The sequence below is a fragment of the Felis catus genome, chromosome E2 (assembly GCF_018350175.1).
Source record: "Felis catus isolate Fca126 chromosome E2, F.catus_Fca126_mat1.0, whole genome shotgun sequence".
NCBI lineage: Eukaryota > Metazoa > Chordata > Mammalia > Carnivora > Felidae > Felis > Felis catus.
Window position 1 is genome coordinate 38786208 of NC_058382.1, and position 20701 is coordinate 38806908.

Below are 20701 nucleotides of genomic sequence, written 5' to 3' on the forward strand. Positions count from 1 at the left end.
GGCACATTAACACATGTAAAAACTGGTAGCTCTCTTTACCTCCAATTAAAAAATTTTACGACCACAAAAACGATGAGTTTGTCACAAGCTTATTTTGTGGTAATAAGTGGAGTCACCTCATCTCTATATGTTAACTTGTAAACACCTTGAGTAAGCTTATGCTATAATACACATTTGCTAAAAGACCAGCAAAATGCTGAAATTCAATAATGTTTACAATGTATTTTCCCTTTCAGATGTGTATCGAAAGCCTAATGAGGTCTGTTGCAAGTCTGATTGTCTTCCTAAACCTGCCATATCATCAGGAATGAATGACAGATTTTTTTGATTGTTTTTTTCCAGGTTTTTTATTTGTTTGTTTTGTTTTGAGAAAAACCTCATCTGGTGACTATGGACAGATGCAAGTCCATAAAATTAAAAAAAAATTAATTCCATTAGGATGCAATATTAGGCCATGTACCATTTCATCAGTGGCATTTTAACAGAGATTCATGTTGAATTGCACTCTGGACAATCCAGAGATGCTGATGACCATATGCTAAATTCCACAAGGCACAGTGAGAGGGGCTCACGTGCTTGTTAAGGACATGCCAGGCTATCAGCAACATATGTGTTGGATGGCTTCATAGCACATGTGCGCTCAAGGGGGAATATATGTGAAAAATCATAGTCTGAGAGAGGGAACCGCATCCTCTCTCACACAATTGGAAGGATTGTAGTTTAAGATACACAGCTTATTCTTGAGCTGCATGTAGAGTTTTTCAGGCATCTCTTTAGATATCTTCAGAAAGATCATCAACTTTGTTCCTTTCACATTTTGCCCATCCTTGGGTTAGGAGGAAGTGTGAGGAGAGGTTACTGTCCGTGTTTATGCAGATATCATCACCATCATCATCAATGTCAAGTCATGAATTACTTAATTTATGCCATCTGGCTTGGTAACCCTGTTAGGTGCATGATGCTATTTAATCTTCACAGCTCCACCATATTTCTATCCCCATCACACAGGTCAGAAGGTTACAGAGATTAAGTAGCTTCCTCAAGTCACACAGCTAATAGATGTAGGAGACTGGTTTTTGATCCTGACTCTGTAGCATAGGTTCTTGTCTATATCTCATGTGAATAAGTGAAGAGAATGCACATTTTGAGAAATTTTATGGATAATATTGTCAAAGTTGAATAAGTCTATATCATAGTTTTGTATCAGAATAACTAATTTTACAGAACTTCAGAAATAAGATGGCATTTGTCTTTCATGTAAATCAAAGCCAAGACTTGTATGGTGGCTGCATGGTCAAAAGACATCATGAGAATCTTGGCTTTCTACTCCAACATCCCTAATTTAGTCCTCTTGTCCTTACAACCCAACATAATTTGAGCACTCCAGCCAGTAGATCCATACTTACGGTGTCAGGCTGGAGCAAAAGGCAAAGAAGGAAACATCATCTTTTGTAATATCTTTGATGGCTGCACCTCATAAAACTTCCAGCGATGTCTTTCTTGGTGGCACGTGTCCTCATCTAGCTTCAAGAAACATTGAGGAATATTCCCTATTATGTGGGCAGCAATGTTCCCAGTAGGAAAATATGATTATGTAACTAAAGATGAGAAGGAGAATGGATATTGGAAACGCTCAGCAATAGATACCACAAAAACTAAATCCTCCAAAAATAATCCAAATTTTTCATTTTAAAAAATAACAGAAAATATTAATGTTTCTGTATGAGGGATAATCTGGATAACCACTTTGTGTACAAAAAATATTTCCAAAAAATTTCAGGGCTCACAGTTGTATTCCCATTTAAAAAATTGTTAGTTACAGCTTTTCCTCACTGGCTTCTTGAAGCTCAGCCACCATCATGAATGACACAGTAATTGTCCCAACCAGGAAGTTCACGACCAACCAAATACTTCAGTGGCAACTAATGGTCACTGATGTTCTTCAGCCTGGAAAGGCAAGAGGACCTAAGCAGATATTTGGAAAAAAACTAGCCAAAATGTAGCAGACGGCACCAAATATCATCTTTGTATTTGGGTTCAGAACCATTTTGGTGGTGGCAAGACAATTGACTTTGGCCTGATTTATGATTCCTTGGATTATGTAAAGAAAAATGAAGCCAAACAGAGACTTGCAAGACATGGCATGTATGAGGAAAAAAAGACTCAAGAGGGGCCGCTAGGTGGCTCAGTTGATTAATCATCTGACTTTGGCTTAGGTCATGATCTCACAGTTTATGGGTTCTAACCCCACATCCGGCTCTGAGCTGGCAGCTCAGAGCCTGGAGTCTGCTTCAGATTCTGTGTCTCCCTCTCTGCCTCTCCCCCACTTGCACTCTATCTCTCTCTCAAAAATAAATAAACACTGAAATTTTTTTAAGAAAGAAGGAAGAGATTCAACAAAACAGTGAAAGGAACATAAGAACAGAATGAAGAAAGTCAAGGGAACTGCAAAAGTCATTACTAGTGCTGGCGAAAATTCAGCTAGAGATTGGATAACAGAAGGAGTAAAGATCCTGCAGTGACTTTATCTGTGGTGATTATACAGATTTTTCAAGAGAGGATGAATAAACTAAGGACTTTAAAAAATGTCAGTCACAAATAGCACCCTTTTAATTGCTGGGAAGTAATGAAAGAATTGTGGCAATTCTACTACACGAATGATAAACGCATGCCAAATGAAGGTCAAGTCACACTACACCACACAGTAGGAACAACAGTTTTATACTGATTTGAATAGAGAAAAATGATCACAGGTTTGACTCCCCCATTGTGTATGACAGAATTGACATTTCAATCGCAAAACAACCTGCACCATGGCAATCACAAGACAATCAGGGACTTAATTTCAGCAAAACAATATCACCTGTCAAGAAAAATCCATGCTTGTTTAATGTGATTTTTATTAATGTTCATATTTTTTGTATTTAATTATAAATTTGTGGTTTTATGGCTATTTATTAGCGATAAACCCATGGATTTTCTAACTAGTTTTATGTTTATTGCATAAATAATCTTAGAGCAAAATTAATGTATATCAGCATGGGTTATGTTTTTTTTTCCTTCATTTTAAACAAGTTCATTTACACATTATTCAAATTTCTGAAACACAGGCAAGTAAAAAGTACTTGGTAAATGTAAATAATCACTTGAAGTGGTAAAGTCAAGTTTACTTCCCAGTCTCTTCAAAAACAGACCCATTCACTTCACACTATGCTGTGTGATCACCAGCCTGCGATTAATTGGCACTTTTCTCTCTAATTCCCTCTTCTCAGCATCCATCATTTCCTTCCGTGTCTCCTGTGTGCTTGTGTCATTGATCAGGAAAGGTTTAATACCAATATTCTTGACCGCCCGTTTTGAACCCTTATGAAAGGCAGGGACTGTGGGAGCCCATTTGGGCATTTCATAAATGGGTGATTGATGGGGGTGCCTGGGTGGCTCAGTTGGTTAAGTGTCCAACTCTCGATTTGGGCTCAGGTCATGCCCTCACAGTTTGTGAGACTGAGCCCCATGTTGGGGGCTCCAGTGGCACACAATCTGCTTGGGATTCTCTCTCCTCCTCTCTCTCCCTCTCTCTCAAAATAAATAAATAAATAAATAAATAAACTGGAAAAAAAAGGTGACTGAAGGATGGACTAACTTCCCCCATGAAGAAAAGCACTGAGTATGAGTGTAGATGTGTAAATGGGCAGACTTTTGTCCAAGGCAAGGATTGAATGGACCAGGGTATGAAATTCAAACCATTGAAATTTGTTGCAGGAGAGCACTGGGTTGGTGGACGTTTCTCCTGGGCTTGCTTTACAACTCAACCTCTCCCTCTGCCCAACCCTGTGTCCTTTGCCTTCTTTTTACATGTAATGATGTGTTAAGAGACATCCTGCACCCCAAGCCGCATCTCCTCATCTGCTTCTGGGGAACCCAAGCTGTGATCTTGAGTAACTGCTGTGATGCAGGTGCTAGGTTGCTATTTTTTTCTCCTACAAGTTAGTTTGTTTCCTCTGATTCTCTAGCAGTCTTTTTGCACTACAGAAGGTATTACATTCCCATTTTACATTTAGGGCTAGTGAAAATCAGAGAAACCCACTTACTTAATCAAAGTCACACAACGGATAAGTTGTAAAGCCAGAATGAAGTCAAGACTTCACCTCCAGTAGCCCAGCACTCATTATTGTATTCATTAAAACAAAGCCCTCAAAGGTGATTTAATGAGTGTTTAATTTATGCCAGACACTGTGCTAGCTCTTGGGTGGGTAAATAATGAGAACAGAAATAGGTACTCCTCTTGCCACCTCTGTGAAACTTACAGTCCATTGGGGAAGGCAGACATTTCGCAAATAATAACATTTCGAGAAATTATAACTCATATCTAAGAGGCATATATGGGCAGGGGACATTCGAACAACTGCAGGAGATTATACAGGGCTTCTAATGAAAAAAAGATAACATTCCATCTGACATCTCAAGGATGAGCAAGACGTATCTAGGCAAATAAGAAAGAAAAGAATATTTAAGACAAAAAATAAGATGCACAAGGGCCCTGTGACAGAAGGTACCATGTTAAAAAAAAAAAAAAGGAAGATCTCTAGAACTGGAATCACAGGGAAGGGATAAAGTGATCTGAAATGAGACCTGAGAGATACAGATGAAGGATAAGGAAGCCTACCTAAAATAAGAGGTTTTATCTTTATTCTATGAATAATGATGAGATATCCAATAATTTCAAAAGTTACCTTTGCATTTTGAAGAGATCACTTTTCTTCAGGACAAGGCATAGCCATTGCAGAGGGTGAGAATCAACCTAAGAGGAAATCTAGAAGTCCAAGCCAGAGATGTCAAGAGCTTAAGATGGAGAGAGCCGATGGAATACACAGCCAAAGGGGTCAACACCGAGGAACTGGAATATGTCGAGCCATACATGAAATGTGACACGTAAAAGTTATCGGGGTGCCTGGGTGGCTTGGTTGGTTAAGTGTCCCACTTTGGATCAGGTAATGATCTCATGGTTCACAGGTTCACGCCCCTCCTTGGGCTCTGAGCTGACACCTCAGAGCCTGGAGCCTGCTTCAGATTCTGTGTCTCCCTCTCTCTGCCCCTTCCCAGCTCGCTCGCTCTCTCTCTCTCTCTCTCTCTCTCTCTTTCTCTCTCTCACTCTCAAAAATAAAATAAGCATTAAAAAAATTTATGAAGAGTTGAAAATTATCAATATGCCATTGGATGATTTTACTGACACTTTGGTTGGGGCCAGCACAAATTCTACTGCAGGAGACAAACAACACTAGAAGGGAAAAGAAAGCAAAGCTAATAAAGCCACATATTCATAAAGCCGAAAGAGACAGGAGATCGTGGATCAGACAGATAATCAGCCTTAGAGAGGGGTAATATTCATCATTTTTTCTTCCTGATCCATAACAAAAATATGTTCATATGTCCTCATAGCATGTGGATTTCTTAAAGTTTCCTTCTTTTTCAGAATCAAGGTTAGCTATTTTATAATGGATCCTTTTATTTAGAAATATGAACTCTGTTTCTGATACTCTTTGTCCTGTCTTTAGCCACTAATTTAGGAATAGCCTGACCCATCGTACTGCATAGGTAATGGCCTTGCTGTAAAACTGGGGCCCCGCACACATCATTCCTTAAAGGATGAAAGAGCATGTTTATAAAATCCCTCTATGGATATTAATAATTTTTGTTTCCTGTATATTACTTATGAATTTATCCATCAGGCTTATCAAAGTGCTTGCATTTTCAAGTATTTTAAAGATTGTTTGTTCTTATAGATTAGGTTTTATTTCATTAAGGCACATAACAAGCTAGCTAAAAGCCTTTCATTTTGAAAGCAGCAGTCACCCATAAACTAACATGAGGGGTGTTGAGAGCTACAGAACTCAAAGAGATAAATCAACATTTCACCCAATAAATACGGCACTTTGCTCTCAAGAGGAGAACTTGATCATTTTTCACTCCCTTCTTGTCTCTTTCTATTCTTGGCTTTCCTCTACATGGAACTGGATTTACCTTTTCAAATCATTCCAACCATGGCAGGCTTATGCTTGAAATCCTAGAATGGGTGTCGACTTCCTACAGAATGGAGCAAACATTTTAGCTTGGCACTAAAGACTCTTCAAAGTCTGGTTCACAGCTATGTTTTCAGTGCTGTCTCCTGCCATAACCCCCACCCTTCAGGCCCACTAAGCTCTCCTTCCAGAATTGCTCATGGGGCTCCCCAGCAAAACATGCTAACGCATACCTCCTTGGTTTTCATATGCTGTTCCCTTCATCTGGAATCCCTTCTTTTTTATTCTTTTCTGGAAAATACTTGTTTACGGTTGAAGACCTGTTTCAAGTGTCACCTTTCCCAAAGAGCCTTCCTGAGTACCCACATAGTTACTCCTTTTTCTCCTATTTCAAAAAAGCTTTGTAAATATTTCTATCATCTCCATCATGGTATTTTGTGACGGCCTCTTTACTTATCTGTCTTCCTAAAATGCTTTTAGGCAGGCTATAGAATTTGAGGAAGATACAACAGATACAGGTTAAGATTCTACTTTTGTTGTGGTTTGCTTGTTTTTAACAGGGATACAGAATCAATACAAGCAAAGTGGCAGCACAGAGCTGCACATACGTAGCTTTCTCATCATAACTTATGTTGCCAGTCATGTCACCCAATGCATAAACATCCCATTAACACTTGGGATTGATAGAGAGGCTTAAAATATAGGAAACCTTGGGGGTGCCTGGGCGTCTCACTCATTTAAGGGTCTGACTCTGGATCTCGACTCAGGTCATGATGCCATGGTTCATGAGTTTGAGCCCTAAATTGGGCTCCACACTGATAGCGCAGAGCCTGCCTGGGATCCTCTGCCTCCCTGTCTCTCTGCCCCTCCCCCCGCACACATGCATGTGCTCTCTTTCTCTCTGTGTCAAAAATAAACTTAAAAAATATGTAGGATAACTTGCATGAACCTACAGACTCTCAAAGCTTAATAGTTCAAATTGAGACGCGCTTAAACATACTGTTTTCCTACTTTCACTACATGCAATATTACAGAGGGAAAGCAGAGAGAGTTCTGGAAAGAAGTGCTGGAACAGTATAGAGGTTATTAGCCATGACCTTCAGATAGGGAAGATCTGGTTTTGAATGCCACGTCTCTCACATACCAGCCCTCTGATGTTTAATGCAAGTTACTTAAATTTTCCAATCTTGCAAAATATGGATTAAAATACCTACCTCATTGGGCAGCAGAGGACCTGGCAAATAAAAGTTATCACAAAGAGGCTTATTATGAAAGGAATACTATGCTCAAGAGAACAAAGGAGCACCATACTAATTTGTATAACAGTTGCTAACTTCCTGTGGACAGGGATTGAAATGAAAAGGATATATCTAGCTTGATTGTTTTTTCTCAGAAGCTTTGCAAAAACAACGCAATATCATTTCCAGACTGGCTAATTAGTATCTGAGATAAACTGGTGATGCTACTGTTTGGCCGAATTTTCAAAAAGGTTTGCTTTGTTTAGACCTCCAGGGTCTAACCTAGGACATAGCATATACTTGAAAACAAGACTCTGAAGAGCTGAGAGTTGCCTTTTTTCTTAAGAGAAGTCTTCAACTGGCCCAGAGAATATGGAATTGTAGAAAGTCTTACATGCTTTTAAATCTAAGAACCTTGACACTGTTCATCAGCTTCTTGAAACACTGTCAGTATGTTCAACTTGAACTCTGGATTATGATAGTGGGAGACAGGGAAAGGCTTTGGGATTATAGTTTAGTGTGTTTCTCAAGTCACACTGTTATTATTCTCAGCAGCAGAGTGTTTTTCATAGGATGTCTTGCCTGGAGACCTAATTTACCTAACAGAGAAAATGGAAGCTTCCCATCAGTGAAACAAGAGGCTCTTTGTCTCAGCTGTCTTAAATTCTCTCACCTCCCTGCTCCTGAATCCACACACGGAGGACCCCTTGGGTGCCTGCTCTAACAAGGCACCTCGGAGCAGAGTGTGGAAATGTCCAGTATGTTGGGAGAAGCATGGATTTCAGAGTCTAAGTGATTAGAACTGCAGACCTGCCACCATCCCCCAAAACATGTTTACTTTACACGAGTATCTTTTTCTCTCTAAAATCCAAGGTCTTCTTTATCTTCTTTACAGAACATGAACAGGGAGAGTTGTTTTCTATTTGTTTGTATGTTTGTTTCACAGAATTGTTATAATAACGGAGTAGTCTTAATAATGACAGCCAACATATATTGAGGGCTTACTGGTGTGTCAAGAACTATTTTCTAAGTAATATCTACTTTAATCCTCACAAAAACTCGATGGGGGAGTCACTTTATTACGACTTGCTCCCTTTTTGTCTACATTACCAGATCGTCCTCTCTTTGTCATTCCTGAGAGAACACCATAAGGTAACACAGTTAGTGCTAGGTAGAGTCAGCATTCAAACCATAGCAATTCTTCCCCAGACCCCTCACTGTTAGCCAACAGCTTCTAGGCCAATACTGAGTGGCATAAATACAGAGCCAAGCATCTAGGACTATTCTGAGTAGGTGCAAATCCTCTCAACATCCATTTTATGCCAAATAAAACATGGCAAATAGTAATAACTGTTATATCATTATTATTGATATCATTGATATAATTATATTTCAAACAGGCACATATTTAAATATCCTAATTCAATGTTGTTTCCAAAAGCTAATCAAAGTGATGAAATTACATTGATGTTGACTTTACTGAAGTCCTACATTTTTATTCCATTCCACCATCTTGAAAACAGTCAATTCTTTTTTTTTTTTTCCACAGAGGTAAGCTAAGGTCCAAAAACAAGAAATCCACAATGATACACCATATTATAAAATACAGTTAGTATTTGGCAAACCTCAATATAGTTAACCTCTCAATAATCTCTCAGATAGGTAACTACTATTTTCCATCTTTTGTATACTATTTGCTTCTGGTTTTCCTTCTGCATCCCCACTTTCTCCGTCTCTGTTTCCCTTCCAGATCATCTCCTCACACACATCATACAACTCATCTCTCAGTGTTCAGTGTGACACCCGCCCTTTCAATTTCACTCTTTCAAACTCTTAGTCATCAAATAGCCTCCACACTCCCACTGAGGATTCTAACCCATATCTCATCTCTGAGATCTGCACTCATACCTAGCCAGACTTGACCAGTTGTGCCTTCAATATGGTGGACTGAACACATTGTGCAGGGTGCATGGCGGCCAAAATAGTACCACCTAAATGTGTGGATCTGGAGATAGATTTACTAAGACAGTGAGCAACTCTACTTCAGGGTAAGCTGGAGAACCTGGACTATTTTCTCCTCTCCTCCCCTCTCCTCCCCTCTCCTCTCCTCCCCTCTCCTCTCCTCTCCTCTCCTCTCCTCTCCTCTCCTCTCCTCTCTCCTCTCCTCTCCTCTCTCCTCTCCTCTCCTCTCCTCTCCTCCCCTCCGCTCCCCTCCCCTCTCCTCCCCTCTTCTCTCCTCCCCTCCCCTCTCCTCCCCTCCCCTCTCCTCCCCTCCCCTCTCCTCCCCTCCCCTCTCCTCCCCTCCCCTCTCCTCTCCTCCCCTCACTTCCCCTCTCCTCTCCTCTCCCCTCTCCTCCCCTCACTTCCCTCCCTTCCCCTCTCCTCTCCTCCTCTCCCCTCTCTTTTTTAATTTTCTCTCCTTTCCTCTCTTTTCTTATTCCTTCCATTCTCTTCTCTAATTCCAATGAATCCACCCTCTCTTCTATTACTTCTATTCCTTCAAGCAAACCAGAAATTAGTAATCCATAGACTACCTGCTATTTTTCTACATCTAATTTCTCTCCTTCCTTTTGGGGATGGGGGTAGGCAACCATTCCTAAAACTACTTCTGCCAGCTTACATATTCAGCACAGTCACCCATTCCTATCTCTTTACTTGATGTATCATGCTTCCCCCTTTTCACTCCCAAACCTCACCCCAAGCTTCAGCCATCTTAATTTGTCCCTGTACAAAGGGACAAAACTGTACAAAGGTTATCTACTTCTAATCATTATTTAATCTGAGTTACAAGAAAGCCTTTCTTTTACCCTTTCTTTTTCCATTTTTAATATTCAGGCATTCCAAGACAATTTTAAAAACATCTAGTTTCATGTCTCTTCATAGACAAAATATTTCTTGACATTTTTTCCCCTCCAGAGCAATGGATCTTTATGTCCCACCTCCTCCTACCACCCAAGAACCTATTCATTTCATTGCTGAGACTTCAAGTTGAGGTCACAACTGAATGTGATATTTGTTTTTATTTTTATAACCCAAACTAGATCATTCAACATAAAAGCATCTTACAAGGAGCTCAGCACAGTCCTGCTCCGAGTTGTTCCAGGGAAGATAGATTTCACCTGATCGCTCTGGCATATCCCTGTACTTAGGTGCCTGTATCACTCACTGCTGTCATTAGAAAGAGGACTTCCTTCAAATTTGCCAGATCATAGGCTTGCTGGGCAACACTTCAAAGCAGCTGATAGTGCATTGCTGCCATTAATACTAAGAATGAGGGTAAGTAGCAGGGATAGGTACAGTCGGAAGAGAAAGGCTTAGAAATCTGTCACAAAACCTCTGGGAGGCGAATTGGGGTGGGGGAGGCTCGTGTATGTAAGAGTGACAGTCACAAATGCCAAGAAAACCAGTCCATGATCATCTGTGGGAGGAAAAGGAAATCACTAAGTATGATGTGAATCGTGTCTATTGCAGGTGTCCTTCTTACAAAAGGCACGATCCTAAACCAATTATATTCAAATGACTACCTAATAATACCAGATGGATTTATAGTAATTTTTTCAGCCTTTTGAAAGAACATAACCACATGAAAACACAATATGCTCCTTTCCATGAAGTTACACAGTGATTTGGGTATCATAGGTACCACTTAATGTTACAGAGTTAATGAGAAAATTAAGCTCTAGCTGCAATGCCACATGTTCCTTTGTTCCTAATGAACACTGACATTAGCGCTCAATTAACAATGACACATATAATCATATGAGCCTTTGCTCTGATTCCAACCCAGTATGGCTGGACCACAAGGAGACCTCCCTGTGTGATCAGATCAAAGCTCCTATGCAGTGTGTCTTTTCAGAGCAGGGAAGAGACAAATTAATCCTATCTGTCTAGTTTTAAGTAGCATGGTCAAGGAACCATTGAGGAAAAGTTATAGCAGGGGCCTGCAGAAAGCCAGCCTCTAAACAGGTTCATGTCACAAAAGAGCCAAAGTTTCGTGCTTAGCAGTGTCTGTTTGCAGTTTTCGGCTCTGTAATTTTTCTCACAGATATTTAAAATTAAATTAGCACTTTTCGTTTTTAATAAGAGATATAAAAAGCACTCTTTGGTCATGATGCATAGCACATTAGCTACAATTACACCAATATATCTTTCTCTGGCTCTTTATGCAGTTTTTGACTTTTTTTTCTTTCTAACCTCCTTTGGGGAACTCTTAGGGAGCAGCTCTTGCTAATAATTAATAATGGGAGGATTCTCCTGAGGAAATCGTTTGGAATCGTTATGCTCTTCTAATAAATTGTCATTTCAGAATTCTAATCAGCAAAATTTGGATTCCCAATGTTTGGTAATTACAGTGGGTCCATTGCATCTGGATTGATTAAAATGTAAATGCAACTGATCCTGTCTTCAAAAGTCAATATAAAGCAACATGCATACATTCACGTGGAACAGGATTCATGTGTTTGGGAACTTTAAGGGAGAACCTGATATTGAGATAATAAACATGTATCTTTCAATTTCTGCATAAATGGGCTTCTTTCATTCAACTGCACTTTACTCTTCCATTAGTCTCTGCCGCAGCAGCTCCGAACATCTCAACTCTCTCAGTGATGTCACACAACCACATTCAAATCGTATCAATGTTTATCTGCCTGAAATATGTGGCAACGCCATCAGTGCCATGCCACTGTCATCCAAGGAGCTCTAATTATCATACCGTGCTTTGTAAAGGAACCCCTAGCAATCCTTTGAGGAAGATGGAACCAGAACAAACAGGACAAGGACCAGCTGCAAAAAAACGGAATGCTTACTGAATGGTGTACCAAAATCAAGATACCAAGACTAATCTCTACAGTCAACAATCCGATCCAATGGAGGTCGGATTTCAGACTCACTTTTCTGAAAACTTCTCTCTTGTTTTGGTTAAGGATAGTGTCTTTTCCACGCTGTTATTCTTTGCAGATTCCCATATGATACAAATTGTAAACTTTAAAATTTTATTTCCTAACATCGGTTCATAGAATCTGAAAAGCAGATTACTTGACAGCTCTCTTTGGGATGAGTAAGGTATTCCAGCAGTGTGTCAAAATCTATCTGCACGTTAGCAACACCCAGGGGATTTACTGTGCTTGTTGATTGTGTTTGTTTTCATCAGTGCTCAAGCCCCACCCACAGAGATTCTGATTTAATTAGCGAATGGACCAATGGCATCTGAAAACTCCACAAATAATGCTATTTTGCAGACAGGTGGAGACAAACATTTTTAAGCAAAGGGATTAATTTCCATACGTACCTAAGTGGGTGTAAGGCTATGCTAAAGAGGGATGGGTTCTTCACTTCTGAAACAAGGTAGGACAGTGCTAAAATAAAATCCATCCATCCATCCATCCATCCATCCATCCATCCATCCACTCATGTGTTTGTTTAGGAAATATTAATTGAATACATACCAGGTACCCTGTACTGTTCTAGGCAACACAGCAGTAAACTGAGTAGACAAGGATCCTGTTTTCAGAGAGCTCGCCATCTGGTGGGAAAGACAGAAAGTAAACTAGTCAACAAACAAACTGAGGAATCAATCGGTCAAATCACCTTCAGAAAGTGGAAAGTGCCGTGAATGGAATACAACAGGTTCATGACCATGGGGAATATCCAGAATGTGGGGCTGCTATAGAGAAGAGAATCAAGTTGGTACCTTAGCAGAACAACATTAAAGCTGCAACCTTAATGATGCGCAGGAGCCTATCGATCAAAGATCTGAGAGAAATCTTCCTGGCTGGAGACACAACTAAACATACCTGAAATAAGATCTGGCTTAGTATATTACAGAAAGAACTTCACAGATTAGTGAGACTGGAGTCAGGCAGCAGAGGGGAAAGTGGGGAAGACAGGACCAAGCAAAATCCGGAGGCACATACGGCAAAGCCTTTTCAGGTATGGTAGGTGTCTGAATTTTGTCCTAGTTTTTAACGAGAAATGGTTTCAGGTTTTGATTTAGAGGAAGACATCATAACAACTTTGAACAGAGGTAAGAGAAAGAGACTCTAAGGGGTGGATTCACACTTCCCAGTAATAACAGAGAAAGAGATGGTTGTAATCTTAAGAGTTTGTGTCTGATCTTCAGGGATTTGGTTTTAGTTGTTATTTTACAACATAATCAGAAAGTCACCTTTTTCTGCCCTATCTATTCCCTCTAATAGTTCCTTGAGAGACAAAAAGCATATGAGGGAATCCCAAAACATGCATTCCAAGTAATCAGTCCCTTTTCTGAGTTCTTAATATAACTGTTTCCAGCAAGAAAATAACTCTTCTGTCTCTAACCCACACACTTTGCAATATTTTCTTTCCATATTTTAAGAGGATCAGAATTAGATATTTTTCCATCCAGAAACAGCCAGGAGATGGTTAGGAAGATGAAGAATGAGAGAAAAGTGGTCATCTCGGGGAGAATAAAGGGACCAGTGATGTCAGTGCCCTCACTGTGTCTCCCCTGCTGTGATAGGCACTTTACACTAGGGACCCCTTTAACACTCAATCCGGAGAGGTAGATTTTTCTACCTCCGTTTTATGGATTTGGCAGCGAATAAGAGTGGATGGAGCATTAATGCCCAGAACCCAGATTCTTTTTATTCCAAAATCAATGCTATTAACCAGTTCCCCACATTTCATCTGCCAGTTATTTCCTTCTACAGTTTAATGACATGACGGTGCATCTGGGACAGAGCAGATTGACCAGTCCACCTCAGCGACTTTCATTTCTGTCCTTCCCCAGGACATAGGGATCACTTCAGTCCAGAATCATGGAGGGATTGTGATATATCTATATCTAAAAGGGACAACGGGACCCACCACCTCCCTTTCTACATACAAGGAAACAGAGTCACAAACACAGCTTGCTAAAGGCAGAATTAAGTCTAGAAATCGAACCTCCTCACTCTTCATCAAGTGCTCTTTTTTCAAAAACTAGGCTGCCTCTGGCTTTCCTGGAAATGAGCTCTGCCTTTGGCTCTCCATCTCTGACATATCCAGAGCTAAGGATTGCCAGGAACCTGATGGAGACCTTGAAACTGGTTTACTGATTCCACAGTGGAATCACCAACACTCACACCACCTGCCACCCTTTGTTGTGCTAAGAAGATCAGTATTCTTGGGGCACCTGAGTGGCTCAGTCACTTGAACATCTGGCCTTGGCTCAGGTCATGATCTCGTGGTTCATGAGCTCAAGCCCCACATCAATCAGGCTTGCTGATGTCAGCACAGAGCCTGCTTCAGATCCTTTGTCCCCCTTGTGCTGCCGCTCCCCTGCCTGTGCTGTCTCAAAAATAAATAAACATTAAAAAAAAGATCAGGATTCTTTACAATCTGCACAAAAATCTGAGATATTCCAGGGCTCCAGGTAATTCCATGTTTAACCATATAGTCTGGGGAACTATGATACCTACCATTCTTCACACCATAATACTTAGCCAGTCTTTTTCAGAGCCATGCTTTCTTCACACTATTTTCCTTACCTGAAATGCCCTTCTCATTTCATTTTGAGAGAGAACTGCAAGATTAGCCTGTTACCCAGGCCGCTGTCAATACCTGATATCCCATTTTGCCTGGTCTTAGACAAAGGCAATGGGTAATTAATATAATATGGTCCACCTCCCTCTGCTTGTGTGTCATTCATTCACTTCTCAGATCTTCTGCTTAAGGCCTTTTATATGTCAAGCACATGGTTAGGAATTTGAAACACCAAGAGAAGTTAAGTCACAATCCTTACCCTCAGGAGCCAAAATCCAGTAGAAAGATTAATTGATTAATACATAATTACAAAAAATGTGAAAATCGTCTGGAAATCTCTGAGGACACATTTACAGTTAGGTGAGACCTATAAATGTTTAAATCTGTATATCATGTTGAGGCAACTTATATTGGATTTCTCTTCTGGGCTGAGATGGTGTTGGTGTGTGTGACATTACTTTATATATCACATATTTTTGGCAACCTATCTAATAATAACAATTTGTGATATCTTCATATTATTTAAGTATTAATACTTAACATGCCGTATATTTATGCCTTATGTCTTGAGTGAATCTTTGAGGAGAGGTATTATGTCACGCGTGTGTGTGTGTGTGTGTGTGTGTGTGTGTGTATCCTCTAAAAGCAATTTTCAAATTAAATACTGTTGTGTTTGATTTTTTTATGTTTTAATTTAACTGTACACCACTTAATGTACATAAAACTTCATATTTAATAAACTTTTAGCAATGTTTCAACAATGATCTGAACCACTTATAGTAACAAATTTGATTCCCATCTTGGAGTAAGTTCAATCTGGCTGGTATTAATAGCTACAGATTTTATTTTCTTTCTTTAAAAGGTGAATCTACAGTACATGATAAATCCATTGGTTAAACTGTATTATCTTAGGATCCTAGCTCTGTTATATCTCAAAACCAGGATAGCTTAAAATGTAATCTCCAACCCCCTGCCAAAAGTGTCAATCACAATTTAGCAACCAAACTACAATCTGAATATAGGGCTACATGACTACTTTGTTCAGAAAAGTCTTGTATGCAAAAGCAATATTGTAAGAGAAAAATATATGCTTATTTTTGCTTGTTCTAGAAAACTTAAAAACATTTGACAGTAAATTCTCCTTTTTCCCATGCCAAGTTCTTCCATTTTTGTTTTGTTTGCCATCCGTGTATACCATGAATGTTTGAAGTAATTGCTAACATGTGTCTGCCAATATAGCCCTCCATAATTACTTTAGTGACAGCCTATGCTTAAGGCTTTCTGATTAAGAATATACTGTCCCACATTTGTCCCCTTATCTATGAACTCTTATATCTCTTCCCTCTGGATGGCTGAGAGCCTTTGTGGAAACAACAAAGAACAGAGAAATCTACTGATAATTCAAACTTTCACATTTAATAGTGAGTCTATATATTAATTTGTCAAGAGAGTGACTGGAGTGACATCACTCAGTGATACAAATATGAAGGGCATGAAAGACAAAATGATCATAAATTCTCTTACTCTCCAAAAGAAAGTGTGGGGGGGGCGGGGTATTCCAAAAGAAAAAAAATGACAGGTACTCTGTGCCTAAAAAATTCTCAAGTTCATAGACTAAATGCATCCATTTTATATCCCAAACCTTGACAGATTAGTTTCTTGCTATATTAATATAATGTTTTGAGCCTTTGTTGCAACACTCAACATGTTGTTTTTCTACTGAGTCCCCATGGAATATATTTTCACTCCTATCACTACACACACACACACACACACACACACACACACACACACACTCACTTCAGCCTCATCTATGTTCTCAATTACTATTTTATTAATGATAGATCAACATGAACTCACACAACAGTGCAGACGGAGGGAAGAGGTAGAACAAAACCAAGAACTCTGCACTTTCCTGAAGGTGAAGGACCTGGCAGATTATCCTTAGGATAAGAGCAAATTTTTCACCATATTTTACAAAGCCCTTCAGGATATGGACCTAGTTAAGTTATCCAGTTTACTTTCTGGCCATTACCAAAAATGGTCCTTTCTTGCAATGAGCCCTCTATTCACATCAAGCAGCTCATGGTACAGGAAGGACCATATTTCTATGTTACTCTGTCTACCTAAGAAGCACTCTTCTTTTTCGCTTTTTGATTGATCCCTTTTCTTCCATTACGTATCAGCTTAGATATTGCCTCTCCTAAATCATTCCCTGTAACCTCTCTAAGTGCTAGATATTCCTCCTCTCAGGACCCAGAGTCTTGAATGCTTACTCTATTGTATTCCTTAGCAACTAAACACAATTGCCTTTCTCCTTCAGTTGATTGTGAGCTTCCTAAGATAAAAACTACAAATAATTCATTTCATAATTTCTAGTACTCAATTCTACTGGCCACTTTTATATGTTGAAGGATCATAAAAAATCCAAAATCAAGATCTACGACTTACCTAAATAGCTATAAATGCAACCAACTTCATCAATTACTAATAAGAAACACATCCAGGATTTTACTTAGAAGCTACTTAGTCCTACTTCAGAAATATATAAAAAGATTTCTTGATTTTTAATGAGAAGGATATTAAAAGAAGGAAAAAAGATTTGAAAACCAGAAAGATTTCAAAAAGAGAAACACTGGGCTCAGGATCAAGACATGACATCACGCAAACTGGTCATAAAGAAGACAGAACAAAACCAAGTAAATAAGTAAATAAATAAACAAAGACTCCCTACCAGAAAAAAAAAAAAAAGAATCCCAAGAAAATTCAATATGTCTACTTCTTTATTTGGACTTAAATGGTCTAGATAAAAATTGACCATCACAGGCTATGAGCTTACTATAGAATAACATACAATTAATTGTCATAATTATGACTTAAATATCTTAAAATACCTTTATTAACAGTATTTATTTTCCAGTACATTAATCATTTAATATTACCTCAACTGACATTTACTGTTTAATTATGCTAAAATTCTCAAGTTGTGAAGGAAAAGGTACTGACTTTATTCTTATTTAGACTCTGCCCTTAACTGCAGGAGGGGTGGGGTAAGTACTCTCTTGCTCTGACTCATAATCTCTATCTTCTCTCCACTTTCAAAGTGGCAGGATAGTGCTGGACATAGTTTTGGCTTGATGGATGTACCGTATCCATGCTTCTTGTGATTAAAATGAGGAGATGAAACTATCTCATTCTTCAACGCTCAAGATTCAAAACGGGAAGAGCCCCATTACATCAAATCAATCACACTTGTGTGGGCAAATCTCTGTTCTAGCTCATGGCCTACAAATCCATAGAAAAGTTGCTCATTTAAGAGAAATATTCTGAAAGTTAATTGCAATATTCTGTGTAGTATTATCCAGAGCTTAAAATACAACTTTTCTTTGAAATGTCACAAAAGGGTTAAGGATGAAGTGGTATAAAACAATATTTCCAACCATTTCAACTTCATTTCTGGCACTGCCTTCTGAACCTTGCACATTTTATTTCTTTCCCATATTGAGTGACTTTTCAAGTGGTCCTGCCGTGAGCCAGTAGAATTACTAAGAGGTTTCTGATTTCATAGCTATTTTTTATTATATTTGGAAGCTGGTCTTAAGTAGAGCTAAAACTCCAGGGCCACTATTTTAGAGTAGTAAAGATTGACATCTAAATTATGATCTAAGGAAAGTACAAGGCCATAGCTTTCATTGAATGTAGAAAGAAGTAAAAAATGGATTTGTCTCTGAAAATGGTGGCTATTTGACATCTTTGAGAAATTTTCAAGCATATTAAATTCCAAATCTCAGCAATGAAATTGTAATAGACATTTGCTTTACATCTATCACTCTTAGTTAATTCTCAGATAAAGTTTCTTAAATCTAGCTTTAAATGTGTCTCTCTTGTCCTGGGGAAAATATGTTGGCATATGATTTAAGAGTCTAATGTAGACATTATAAGGGTTAGTAATGGTTAATGGTAAGACATAATGCAAAAATAATTTGTTACCAGAGAAAGAGAGAGAGAGAGAGAGAGAGAGAGAGAGAGAGAGAGAGAGAGAGAGAGAGAAGGAAGACATCTGGTATTCTTTGATCCAATCCCAGATTTCATACACAGAACCAGGAACTTTATATTCTACTCAAATCTAAGAAAATAGTGTGAGTTAGATGTTCTATTTCCCATGTGAAAAAAACCAAAGGAAATTAGAGCACATGCCTAAGATCATCTGTGTAGAAAGCATCATTCTCTGTGCCTAGAATGAGTTTTTTCCAATTCTTTATCCTTATAGGTTCTTTTTATTTATCCTTCCAAATGGAATTTAAATAGAACTTCTTAGGATAGACATCCATAACCACCACATTCAGTATGACATAGATGTATGGTCTCTGTATTTCTATAACACTTTGCATGCTCATCTTCAAATTTATAAAAAATAATAGTTTATTTCCTGATTTAATCCACTAGATACCTCTCCATTGAAGGCAGGAAAAATGCCTTATCATATATGACAAACCGAGTATCTATCTTAAAAGAATGACACATCAAGCATCTAGGGAATATTGTTGCATAAAGTGGCATAGCTGGAAATCAGATATAGGTCCATGTAACTTTTAAGGTTGTGCATTTCATGGTGGCAAGGCAAAAATGATAATCTGGGCAATTACACCGAAACACAAGTAATAAACTCATGATCAATGGGGCACCATCACAGAGGCAGGGAGTGGGTGTTGGCTGGAGTTAGAATTCTTTGTGATCATGTCACCAATAAGCTCTTCATCCTAAATCAATATCCATATTTAGTCTAAAAGAGATAGAAAACTATTTCTGTTAAAACCCTACCTATCATACCAGTTTCACTGAACATTGTAGAGCAGGGAAGAGAAAGAGAGAGACTGACTCCCAACTGACTGAAACTGGGATGACAAAGTGAAAAAGCAAGAAAGTAAATATCTTGTCAACATCTGTCTTTCAAACATCACCTCCACCTTGATTCTTATTTTTAGCAGACAGGTAGTGTTACAATGTTGCTTTGAACTCTACCCATCTCAACTAATTCAAAACAAGCAAATGATAAAAACACTGTAGCACCCTGTACAGTATTCTGTTTTTTTCATATATAATGTCAGCTCTTAATTTGCTGCACTTATTACCTACACTATTTAAGAGGGGGGAATGGTATCACAGAATCCTAGTGACACAGCACCAAAGTATAAAGACAAATGCAATTTCAGAGTATTCCAGAGTATATAAGAATTAAGTCATGAATAAGATTGTATTGCCTAGATTTTGCTCTGATTAGCTGCTGGCTATAGGTGAGAAGGCTGGTATGAGAGTAGACAGATGAATATATATCATAGGAAAACCTAGCAAAGATTCCAATCCACAGCTGCTGACTTCAATCCAGGTCCCTCCACATTGCCATGTTAACTGATTTCTTGAAGTTATGTTGTTACATTGTATTTCTTGTGTGGGTACCCATGAGGTTGTTGGATACTCTGGAGGAATACAGAATGGCTAATTACTACCCTGGCCATAAATCCACTCATAAAATGGTATTTACACTAAGATGTATGGGAACTCACCAGGTTCAACATACTCTAAGCTACATATCTTATCTCATGTCATCCATTGGACACTCTGGTGAGGCTAGTTATTATCATCTCCATTTTAGATGGACCACTGTATCCCAAGGAGGTTAAGTGGATTTTCCAAATTCACACAACTAATATGGAATAAAGTTGGTACTTAAAACCAGTTCTCCAAACTTCATGTGATACCAGCACTGATGTCATACCTCATGGACTCCTTTTGTTTGGCACTTTCACCATGATTGTCTTCTGAAATGACAAGATTCTAAGGGACAGAGAATTATTTCGATTAATGTGGCATACTACTGCAAGCATCAATACAGTGTGAACATATAGAACTGTGGCACAAATAGTTATTTTTGAAGATGATGGT

The 20701-nt window shown here is 38.8% G+C and overlaps 1 pseudogene; it reads left to right on the plus strand.

Moving 5' to 3' along the window:
* The first annotated feature begins 1859 nt into the window (after positions 1-1859).
* LOC123382219 lies at positions 1860-2522 on the plus strand (annotated as a pseudogene).
* Positions 2523-20701: the final 18179 nt, after the last annotated feature.